This window comes from Tupaia chinensis, unplaced genomic scaffold, assembly GCF_000334495.1.
Source record: "Tupaia chinensis unplaced genomic scaffold, TupChi_1.0 Scaffold000468_1, whole genome shotgun sequence".
Taxonomy (NCBI): domain Eukaryota; kingdom Metazoa; phylum Chordata; class Mammalia; order Scandentia; family Tupaiidae; genus Tupaia; species Tupaia belangeri.
In genome coordinates this window covers 827,044-838,704 of record NW_006159977.1, presented here as the reverse complement: position 1 = coordinate 838,704, position 11,661 = coordinate 827,044, and the positions used below count along the sequence as shown (strand labels likewise).

Below are 11,661 nucleotides of genomic sequence, written 5' to 3'. Positions count from 1 at the left end.
GTCACGCCGCAATCCCTTCTCCTCCATTCTCCTCTCGGGATCTTGGGCACGCATGCACACGCGCCCAGCGTGAGTTTTAAGCCACCGGTCTGGGATGCAAACCGCGGTCGACTACATGGGAGTCCAGCGACATAGCCATTACGCTAACTACTGGTTCCCAAAAGGGGAGGTCTTTTTAACAAAATTGAACACAAAAGGGCAAATATCAAACTAAGTACTAAAGTGGAAGTTATGTGAAATAAGAAATCACATTAAACTCTTTGGGGGAGGTCTTAGGAATTTGGTGACTTTCTCCTGAGATTTCATTTGTCACAGAACAGCTTCTATAGAAATGTTTCTGGATTACAACCTGGTGTTCCCGCCCCACCTTGACCGTCACCACTCCTGGCAGCTCCTACCACTCCCAGGGGCCAACTCGGGAAGGCTTTATCTACGTCACCTTTTCTAGACTCCAAATGGATGTTTACCTGCAGTGTCCTTCCCAGTGTCTGAGAAAATGGTCTCGTCTTTTCTCTAGGGAAATGCCCCACCTGTGTTCTAGAGCTCCTCCTCTCATTTCTGTGGGGGCCTCGGTTTATAAACTGCCGTTCTCAAGCTACACCCTTTCCCTCTCTCCGCTTCCTGGGAAAACGAATGAAAAACTGAATACCTACCGTCCTCCCATCAAACACTGAAAACAAAGGGCGACACAGTGGAGCAGCCATAATAAACGATGCTCCCGACGGGGACCCACAGGAGAAGGTCCTAGGTTCCTGTCCTGACTTCCCTGAGCAGCTGGGCACTGAGTGCCAAAGATGCCCGGCTGGCTGAGGCTAGGGGTGCAGCACCATGCCTAGACCCCAGGGGGCGCTGCTGTCTGTCTCTCTCACGGAATGACTGAACTTGAGCACATACAAGACTCTCCCTAGATCCAGTGTCCTGCAGCTACAGCCAGCTCTCCCACCTCCCTGTTGAAGTCCCCAGTGTCTTCCCCCAACAAAGAAACAGCACTCACTCAGGTCACCAGGGAGTGACATCTGTTCACGTTATTCCCCTGCTTTCTATCTTTAGATAATTCGTAATTCCCCATCATCTAAGCACTGTTCCTTAAAATTCTGGTCTCTAGAAAATTAGTAGTTTTGCGTTATCTACTGAGAATCCTTCACATTCTCTGTGTTTCAGAAGAAAAAGTGATAAATCAATTTTGTTTACGTACATTATTTCATTGTCAAGGCCTTATTAAGATTTAGCATTCAGCCCTTTTAAAATACAGTTCCAAGGGTTTTGACAACCAGTCAAATCGAAATATGAATTTTTTCTTTTTTTTTTTTTTGCTATAGGGCATGCACTCACCAGAAAGATAGAGACAGAGAGAAAGCAAGAAATCACCCCCCAGGGGGGATGGCCACGCCGCAATCCCTTCTCCTCCATTCTCCTCAGGATCCTGGGCACACACATACATGCACCCAGCATAAGCTTAACCCACTGGGTCTGGGACCCAAACTGTGGTCGAATACATGGGAGTCTAGCAACATAGCCATTATGCCAACTGCTGGTCCCAAAATATGAAATTTCTATCAACCCAAACATTTCCATATTCCTTCAGGGTAAAACCTCTCTCCAGACTCAGCTCTGCAGGCCAGCAATCTGTTTCCTGTCCCTGGTTTTGCCTTTGCAAGAATGTCATCTAAAAGGAATCACAAAGAACGTGGCCTATGAATCTTGCTTCCTTCACTTAAAACGTATCGGTTGTTTATATGGCCATTCATCCCCTAGCTGAGGAACACAACTTGTTTCCAACTTTGGTGACTAAAAATACAGCAGCTATAATCACATCTGCATGTAGGTTTTCCTGTGAACGTAAGGATTCATTTCCTACTGCTGAATCTGATTTGCCGGTATTTTGTTAAGGACTTTTATACCTATTTTCACACACTATTTATCTCTAATCTTCCTATGTCTTTGGTTTTCATATCAAAGCAATGCAGGTCTTATAAAATTAGCATGTGTTCCAGTTCTTCTCTGAGTTAAATGTAGAATTTAGAACTGGTACTCTTGCTTAAAAGATTTTAATATTCTCATACCGTCTTTTTTTGCTTTGTTTTGTTTTGCTGTTTTTGCCATAAGGCACTTGTACTTGCCAGGGGGAGAGAGAGAGAGAGAAAGTAAAAAACCTCCCCCCGGGGGGATGGCCATGCCACAATCCCTTCTCCATTCTCCCCTTGAGATTTTGGGCACGCATGCACACGCACCATGCATGACTCCCGAGCTGGCAGTCTACAATGCAAACCTCGGGCGGCCACCATGGGAGCCCAGCACCTTCACCACACCACCCTCTGCCCCCACGTCTGTCTGCAGTGATGTCTGCAGTCCCAAGTTTGGCCCTGTCTCTTCCTTTTGTCCTTGGCTGGTCCAGCTACAGATTTACCGATTTTGTTCATTTTCTTCAAAGAACCAGCTTCACTGAATTACTCATTTCTCTACTATCGGTTTCATTGATTTCTGCTTATCTTTATTATTCTCTTCCTCTGCTTTAATTTCAAATAGCTCTTCTTTTCTTAAAACTGAACCTTAGATCACTGATCTAAGATTTCTTCTTTTCTAATAAAAGTATTCAATGTTAAAAATTTCTGACTTCTGGCTGTATATCTCAAACTTTAATACGTCAATTGGCATTGTTTTGTTTCCTCTTTCATTTAATTAAAAATATTTTTTAATTTCTGGGATCAGCACGTGGCATGGTGGTTAAGGCACTGGACTCCCACATGGCTGACCATGGTTAGACTTGGCGGCCTGTTTTTTTTTGTTTGTTTTTAGAAGTTTTGCTATAGGGCACATGCGCTTGCCAGACAGAGAGAGAAAGAGAGAGAGAGAGACAGAAAGCAAGAAATCACCCCCTAGGGGAGATGGCCACGCCACAATCCCTTCTCCACCATTCTCCTCTTGGGATCTTGGGCATGCACACACATGCACCCGTGAGTTTTTAAGCCACCGGGTCCGGGACGCGAACCGTGGTTGACTACATGGGAGTCCAGTGACATAGCCATTACGCTAACTTCTGGTCCCTGGCGGCCTGTTTTCTCACTTACCCTTTCTCTCTCTCTCTCTCTCTCTCTGGTCATATTAAAAAAATAATAACAAGTGGAATAAAAAAAAATTTGTTTAAAAAAATGTTCTGCTCATTGTGACTTCTTCTTTGATCCATAGAATATTTAAAAGAGTGTTATTCAATCCCTGAATATTTAACAATTTCTCAGATCTTTTATTGATTTGTCACTTAATTATGTTTTTATCTTATTAATTTACAGCTTAATTGTGACCAGCAAACAGGCTCTAGATAAGCTCAATTCTTAAACGTTGTTGAAGTCTATTTTACAACACAGAATGTGGTCTATCTTGGTGGATATCCCAAACACACTTAAAAAGAAAACAGCCTATTCAGGTGTAGGATATTTCACCTCTGGCAGTTAGGTCAGATTTGTTCCGTGTTTTTCAAGACCTCTCTTCCTTTCTCTCAACTCATTCTCTTGAATGAGAGTACGAAGGGCTACTCAAATCACAGAAGTTCTTTGTAGCTACATTATGGAGTCTGAAGCTTACCCTGGGTTATGGGAAATTGTTGGAAGATTAGTCTTATGAAAAAAAGTAACATTATAACATTATTATTATTATTATTTGGAGGGGTTTGCTATAGGGTGCATGTACTTGCTGGAGAGATACAGAAAGAGAGAGACATAGAAAGTGAGGAATCATCTCCAAGGGGAGATGGCCATGCTGCGATCCCTTCTCCTTCATTCTCTTCTTGGGATTTCGGGCATGCAAGCACACATGCCCAGTGTGATTTTTCAAGCCACCAGGCTGGGGCTCAAACCATGGTCAGCCATTTGGGAGTCCGGTGCCTTAACCACCACACCACCTGCTAACCTCAACATTTTTATTTTTTAAAGAAGTGTTAACCACATGTAAAATAAGGTTCGAGATAAGCCGAACTGATGAGAAAAAAAACAGGCTTTTAACAAAAACCAAGAAGAAAAATGTACTTGAATTAAAGCAGTGGTTCTAATGATAAAGAAGAAATGAATAGAAGACATTAAGAGAACAGAATCGCCAAACATGATAACTAGCTGAATTAGAGATGGGAGGAGGGATAGACAAGAGGGAGAAGACAAATACAGTTCTCAGTTTCTGGTTTGGATTTCTATATATACAAAAATAGGAAAATACAGGAAGAAGCAAGAAATATGGCATAAAGAATGAAGTTTTGATTTCAATGTTGAGATTAAAGTTTTCGTAAAATATTCATGTGAGATCTCCAATGAGTAAAGCAGAGAGGTTTAATCTACAGATATAAACTTGTGAATCATAAGCATGTATTTTTTTTTTCTCCATGAGAAAGAGACAGAGAAAACATTTTTTTTTTTTTTTTGGAGAGGTTTTTGCTATAGGGTGTGTGTACTTGCCAGAAAGAGAGAGAGAGACAGAAAGCGAGAAATCACACCGCAATCCCTTCTGTTCTCTTGAGATTCCGGCCATGCACACACAGGCACTCAGCGTTGTTTTAAACTCCTTGGTCCTGTACTGGAACCACAGTCAATTAGGTGGGAGTCCAGAGACATAACCAACTGCTGGTCCCAAGGTTCTAGATTTTTAAGCACCATTCTAAATTTAATTTCTGTGCTCCAAGTTTCACAAGGGTGATTCTGAAGTGCTGGCAAGACTGCACTCCTTACTGAAAGCTCTGAGAATAACCTCCAGGCTCATTCAGGTTGTAGGAAGAACGTGGCTCCTCCAGGTGAGCTGCAGCACTTGTCCGTCCACTCAGGTCAGCTGCAGTGTCATGGCAGAAGCACATTCTCTGCAAGGCTGGAAGCCTCGTGGGGGACTGGAATTCAGTTCCCAGTCAACCTGTACATGCTGGGCGTGAGCACGCATGCCCACAATCCTAGCTGGCTAGGGAAAGGCGCAGGGGAGAGCAAGGCAGGAGACCCTGTTGAGGATGCTTCTCTCTCTCTCTCATGAAACACAGACATAAATATACTTAAAATTAAATTTAGTTCCACTCAGTTGCAGGACTAAGGTCCTTGTTTCCTTGGTGGTTGTTATCTGGGAGCCCCTGGTGGCTCTTACGGGCCTCCCTCTAGTCTGTGTATGTCATCCCCTACATCTCAGAACTAGCAATAGTATGTCTTAGTATTGCCCTTCTCTAACTCTTCTGCTTTTATGGGTCACGTAGTTGCATTAGGCTTTCCCAGATCATCTAAAATAATCCCATTTAAGGTCTGTAACCTTAATTCCACCTGCAAAGTCCCTTGTGCATATAACAACATAATCACAGGTCCCAAGGATTACAATATGGACCTCTTTAAGGGTTGGGCAGTATTTTGCCTTTCTGAAGCCACTGTCAGCATTCTGGTCCAAGTCCTTTTGCCGACATGTTTTCACTTCTCTTGGGGTATACGCAGGAGTGGAATGGCTGCGTCACCTGGCAGATATACCGTTTATTTTATGGGACACTGCTAAATGTTTTTCCAACAGGACTGTACCATTTTACAATGTAACCAGTAATGCAAGCTTGAGAATTCCAGCTGCTCCACATCCTTGCCAATATTTGATACGATCAGCCTAACTTTAGCTTTTTTAATGTGTACATTATATAGGCTGAGCACTCCTAATCTGAAAATACAAAATCCAAAACGCTCCAAAAACCAAGGGTTTTTGAGTACTGTTACAACAACAAATTTAAGACCTGACCCTCTGGGGCCAGCAGGTGGAGTAGTGGTTAAGGTGCTGAACTCCCACATGGTCGAACACGGTTCAAGCCCCTGACCCAGGCTTGAAACTCATACCAGGTGCAAGTGCAGGCATGCCCCAGTTCCCAGGAGGTAAATGGAGAAGGGATTGAGGCATGGCCATTACCCGGCTTGCCAGAGAAAGACGGAGAGATCTGGTGACCTGAAAATCATGCAGGGTACATAAGTGTGCATGCCCAAAACGGCAAGAGGACAATGGAGAAGGAACTGTGCCATGGCCATCCCCCCGCCGGGGGGTGGTGATTATTTTCCCTCTCTCTCTTTTTCCTGCAAGCATGCAGGCTTTAGAGCATTCAAAAAATAAATAATAAAATAAAAATAATAAAACTGAAAACAAATCAATTGACTATACACAAGTAAAGATCAATTTCTGGACTTTCTATTCCATTTCACTGATCCACTTGTCTATTCTTACATAAATGTGACACTGTTTTGATTAGTACAGCTTCAGGGTATGTCTTTTTTTCTTTTTTATTTTTTTTAAGAGGCTTTTGGTATAGGGCACGTGTGCTTGCCAGACAGACAGAGACAGAGAGACAGAAAGTGAGAAATCACCCCCCAGGAGGGATGGCCACGCCGCAATCCTTCTCCTCCATTCTCCTCTCAGGATCTTGGGCACGCACGCACACACGCCTGGCGTGAGTTTTAAGCCACCGGTCCAGGACGCGAACCACAGTTGACTACATGGGAGTCCAATGACATAGCCATTACGCTAACTGCTGGTCCCTCAGGGTATGTCTTAAAGCAAGGTAGTATACATGCTCCAGCTTTGTTCTTCCTTTTCAAGATGGACTTAGTCCTTGGCACATCCACATAATTTTGGAGTCAGCATGCCAATTTTTATTTTAAAAAGCCTTTGGGATTATGATTACACAAACCTGAACTTTGATTTTACATAGAGAATAGAAGAGATATTCTGAGGAGACCAGGAACACAAAGTTAAAAGGGACAGAATATAGGGAGCAGCATATGGCATGTAGTTAAGGCACTGGACTCCCACATGGCCAACCATGGTTCAAATCCCAGACCTGGTGGCTTGAAAATCATGCCAGGCATGTGTGCATTTGTGCCCAAAATCCTGAAAGGAGAATGCAGAAGAGATTGTGGCATGGCCATTCCCCCTTGTGGGGAAGGAGGTGGTTTCTCACTTTCCCTCTCTCTGTCTCTCTCTCCAGCAAGTACATGTGTTCTATGGCAAAAACTTTAACAAAAAAGGGAAAGATGAGTACAAAGTGAAACAAATATTCAAAAATTCTATTACATTTAATAACAGGGAGGTCACTGGGACCTCCATAATGGTACTGGGTCACTGGAAAAGTCATGACATATTTTTCTGTGTTTTTCTATGCAAAAAATCTGTCATGACTTTTCCAACAACCCAACAGTTTCATTGGCCTGGTTGGAGAAGAACTCAGACTGAAATTAAACACTATTTCCCACTTTCATTCTTGTTAATAAATCTAAACTGTAGCTATGCACAGAAAACTTGAAAGATTGTACCACCTCAATTTTTTTCTAGTTAGGTGTAGTCAGTAAGGACTGGCCAATGGCCTGTCAGAGGGTGTACAACGTGCAATCTTTGAGAGCTGTCCTAGGGGTACATGTGCCTCCTACACCTTCCTTCTTCCCTCTCGTGAGAATGAGCAACTAAAAGCTGAAGTGAAAGCAGCCGTCATAATGATGTGGTATCATATTGAGGAGGGTGGAGCAGCGAGACTCAGGAATCCGAGACCCCGAGACCGGGGATCAGCTGCCACACCAGCCCTGGACTGCATGCCTATGAAGTCACATGCATATTTAAGTCATTTCTATCTTATGTTTACTGTGTAATACAGCTGGGGCTGATCTTTTTTTTTTTAAGATTTTTGCCATAGAGTGTGTGTGCTGGAGAGGGTCAGAGAGAAGCAAAGTGAAAAATCACTCCGCAGGAAGGATAGCCACACCACAATCCCCTCTCCTCCATCCTCCCCTTGGGATCTTAGGCACGTGTCCACACATCTGGTGTTTTAAGCCTCCATGTCCAGGACCAGAATCGCAGAGCTGGCTGTATAGGATCCAATACCTTAAATAATATGCCACCTGTCTGCCCCAGTGGAGTGTAATCTTTTTTTTTTTTTTTTTTGGGGGGGGGAGAGGTTTTTGCTATAGGGTGCGTACACTTGCCAGAAAGGCAGAGACAGACAGAAAGCGAGAAATCACCCCCTGGGAGAAATGGCCACGCCGCAATCCCTTCTCCATTCTCTCCTTGGGATCTTGGGCACGCACACACACGCGCCCAGCGTGAGTTTAAGCCACCAGGTCTGGGACTCGAACCATGATCAGCTACATGGGAGTCCAGTGACATAGCCATTACGTCCACTGCTGGTCCCCAGCAGAGTCTAATCTTAACTCACCACAGTTTTAAACATCCATATGCCAGTGATCCCAATTTATTATTTTTTTAATTTCCCAATTTACTTCTAGCCCCAATCTTTCCAAACTCATGTATCCAGCAGCTACTAGATGTTTCCACATGGGTGTCCAATAAGACGTTCAAAATTAACTGTCCAAAATGGATTTCTTCATTTTTTTCTCCCCACTCGTTTTTTTCCATCACCATTAATCAAATGATAAATGGTTTTTGACTGAAAACAGTATATGATCTACCTTGTAGTCCAAGCAAAACCTTAGATTACCCTTGATTCACGTTTTCCCTTCACCCCGTGCTCTCTGCCATTAAAACATACCCTGAGAAACCAGCAGTTGGCATAATGGCTATGTTGCTGGACTCCCACATAGTTGACCGCGGTTTGAGTCCAGGACCCAGAGGCTTAAACTTGCGCTGGGCATGTGTGCACGTGTGCCCAAGATCCTGAGAATGGAGGAGAAGGGATTTTTGGTGTAGCCATCCCGCCAGGGGGTGATTTCTCACTTTCTATATCTCTGTTTCTCTCTGTCTTTCTGGCGAGTGCATGCACCTTATAGCAAAAATCTCTCAAAAAAAAAAAAAACCCAAGTCCATACGGCCTCCTCCATCTTACTGCTAGCACTGTAGTCTAGTTCCAGCTACGATCAGCTCTTGTTTGGGGTAATACGACAGCATCCTCAATGGTGCTTTTAGTAACTGAAGAAATCTTTCCAAAGATGAAAACGTTCCAGAGATGAATAGTAGTAATGCTTGTACAACAATGTGAATGCCACTAAACTGTATACCTAAAAATGGTTAAAATGGTAAATCTTCTGTGTATTTTACCACAACAAAGAAAAAAAAAAAAAGAAATCTTTCCTAGAGACAATAGTCTCCTATATTTTTTCTAAATATCTTCCATGAGTATCTTTTGCATTTAGGTTTTTAACCTATCTGGAAATTAGGATTGTGAATGGTGTGAAGTAGGAATTTAATTTTGTTTTTATTCCATATGAACACCACATATCTCAGCATTATTACTGAATGGTACATGCTTTCCCCCTGCTTTCTAACAGCACTCAGAAGTATGCTGAGCTCACGTGTGCACGGATTTATTTCAGGCTCTTTCCTGTGCTCCATGAGTCGACATTTCTATCTGGAACCAACACCATACTGTCTTTATTATAGCTCTATATTAACACTTGGTATATTTTAGGGCGAGATCTTATTGAATCAGCTTCTTCAAAACTCAGCTATTCTTGTTCCACTCTCCATATAAATTTCAGGTTCAGCATGTTAAGTTCCATTAAAAAAGAAGAATTAAGTGATATTAACTGACATTGCAGTGCATTTGTAGAACTGGAAAAAACTGACATCTTTTCAATAGTTTTCCCACTGATAAACATGGCATATTTCTCTATTTACTAGGACTTTCCTGTATGCTTCAATAGAGTATTATCATTTTTCTCCCTAAAGAACTATACAACTTCAGTGTGATCTGTTCCTAGATAGCTTTAGATTTGTATGCTATTATAAATAGAATCTTTTTAAATTAAAATTCTAGTTAATTATTGCTAAGATAAACTTTTTTAATGTTCTTTTTACTGCCAGAGACTATGTCAGCTCACCAGAGAGAGAACAGAAAGCATCACCCCCCCATGGGGTATGGTCATGCCACAATCCGTTTTTCTCTATCTCCAACTCCTCAGCATTTTGGTCAAGCACACACAAGCACTCAGTGTGTTTTTCAAGCCACTGGGGGAAGAAATTGAACTTTGGTTGGCTACATAGGATAGCACTCCAATGTACAGCCTGAAAATTGTTTCCCCTCCTCCCCCAGAAATCTTCCTGAAGGCCATTTCTGATACCCTATAACCAAAGCTGCATTTCGAGAGGATGGATAGTGGTGCAGCAATAACACAATGCTCCATGAGGCTGACCCACTCAGAAGGGCTCCGGATCCCATCCACAGACTGCTCTGAACATGCTGGGCCACCTGATCCCAGGCTGACTGAGGCTGGGGGCAGATCACAGCATGGAGACTGTTGGGGATACCTCTCTAGAAAGAAAGAGAAGAAAGGAAAGGAAGAAAAGGAAAAAAAAAAAAAAAAAAAAGGGAAAGAGAGGAGGACAAAGAGAAAGAAACTTTAAAAAATTAAATGTTTTCTGTCACTACCTAGAACCTTGTTAAGCGATTTTAGTGTTTTCAGGTCCTCCACTAAAATTACTTATTTGTTTACTACTGTATCACAAGTGTCTATAAAAAGTGTATGGCACCTACCGGGTGCACAAAAAAGGTTTGCTGAATAAATGAATGGACATCTTAAATCTAGACCATTTGGAGAAACACAGAAAAAAATAAATATTTCAGGGCTGCCTGTGACCTAGTGGTTAAAGGAGCCAGATCCCCCAGGGCCCACCACAGTTCAAATCCTAGCCTGGTAGCCTGAAAAACAAACCCGGCAGATGTGCATGCACACCCTAAATCCCAACAGGACTGGGAAAAATGGAAAAGGGATTACTGTGTTCATTGCAGGGTGCTTTCTCCTTCTCCTTCCATCTCTCTCCCTCTGGCAATTTAAGAAAGAAAGAAAGAGAGAAAGGAAGGAAGGAAGATAGACAGACAGGTTTTTAAGTGTGGGTCAGAGATGAAAACCTACTTAGTCTGAGAGGTGGAGTTTAGATTACTCACTCTCAGGTCCTTAATGTGCAGGCATCCATCCAGCACCTGGAGCTCAAGAGTGAGTGAAAGAATTCATGAAAAGATCGAGGAGGGCAAGGTATGCAAGAAGAAAACAAAGACGCCAAGAAGAGATGCTTGAGAAGAGCTATACTTGAGGACAAATTTTAAAAAGAGAGCGCAATAATACAAAGCCATCGGAGGAAGGGGTGTAAGGGATGGGAAGTGCGAACTAAATGGAAGAGCTGAGAAGTCACACCCACACACACGTGAGGGCATGCATGGGCTTCGCTAGGGAAGTACAACTTAAGTAACAGAAAACAAGAACCTCCCAACTCCACCGACAAAAATAAGAGAGTTCCCTCAGATTATAAATCAGAATTTGGGAAAGGGATCAACTTCAGCATCTTCTGGGGTCTTTCACGCGTAAAGTGAACATTACCAGGGGCTCAGACCTATCCGCACCCACTCTAGTCACTTTCCGGGTCCGAGAGCGAGCAAGAAGCTGTGCTCTGGAAGGCTCAGATCTGAATGATGAGGTTGTTTCTTCCTCCTCCTTGTCACCATCTTTCCGAGCACGGGATGATGGACCGGCGGGTGTTCTCCTCTGGGCCGCAACAGCAACCAGAGAAGCGAAGGACCATGAGAGAAGCGCCAGGTTCCGGAGGACCAGAAAGAAAACCCCACGCACCAGAGCGGGTCAGCGGGTAGGTCGGGCTGTGCGCCCTCGGGGGACGCCCGGCCGTGCGAGTCGCTGCCCTCCCACTCCCCGCCACGCCCGGCTGCGCCGACGCCCTCGGCCACCC

At 43.5% G+C, this 11,661-nt stretch overlaps 1 protein-coding gene across 1 annotated transcript in view; it reads right to left on the bottom strand.

Annotated features, from left to right (window-relative positions):
* The window catches only part of SERAC1 (serine active site containing 1), a gene marked incomplete in the record, with an annotated part of 69,002 nt that extends 57,364 nt beyond the window's left edge, over positions 1 to 11,638 (bottom strand). Inside the window, 1 exon segment of the mRNA XM_027774689.1 lies at positions 11,338 to 11,638.
* Positions 11,639 to 11,661: the final 23 nt, after the last annotated feature.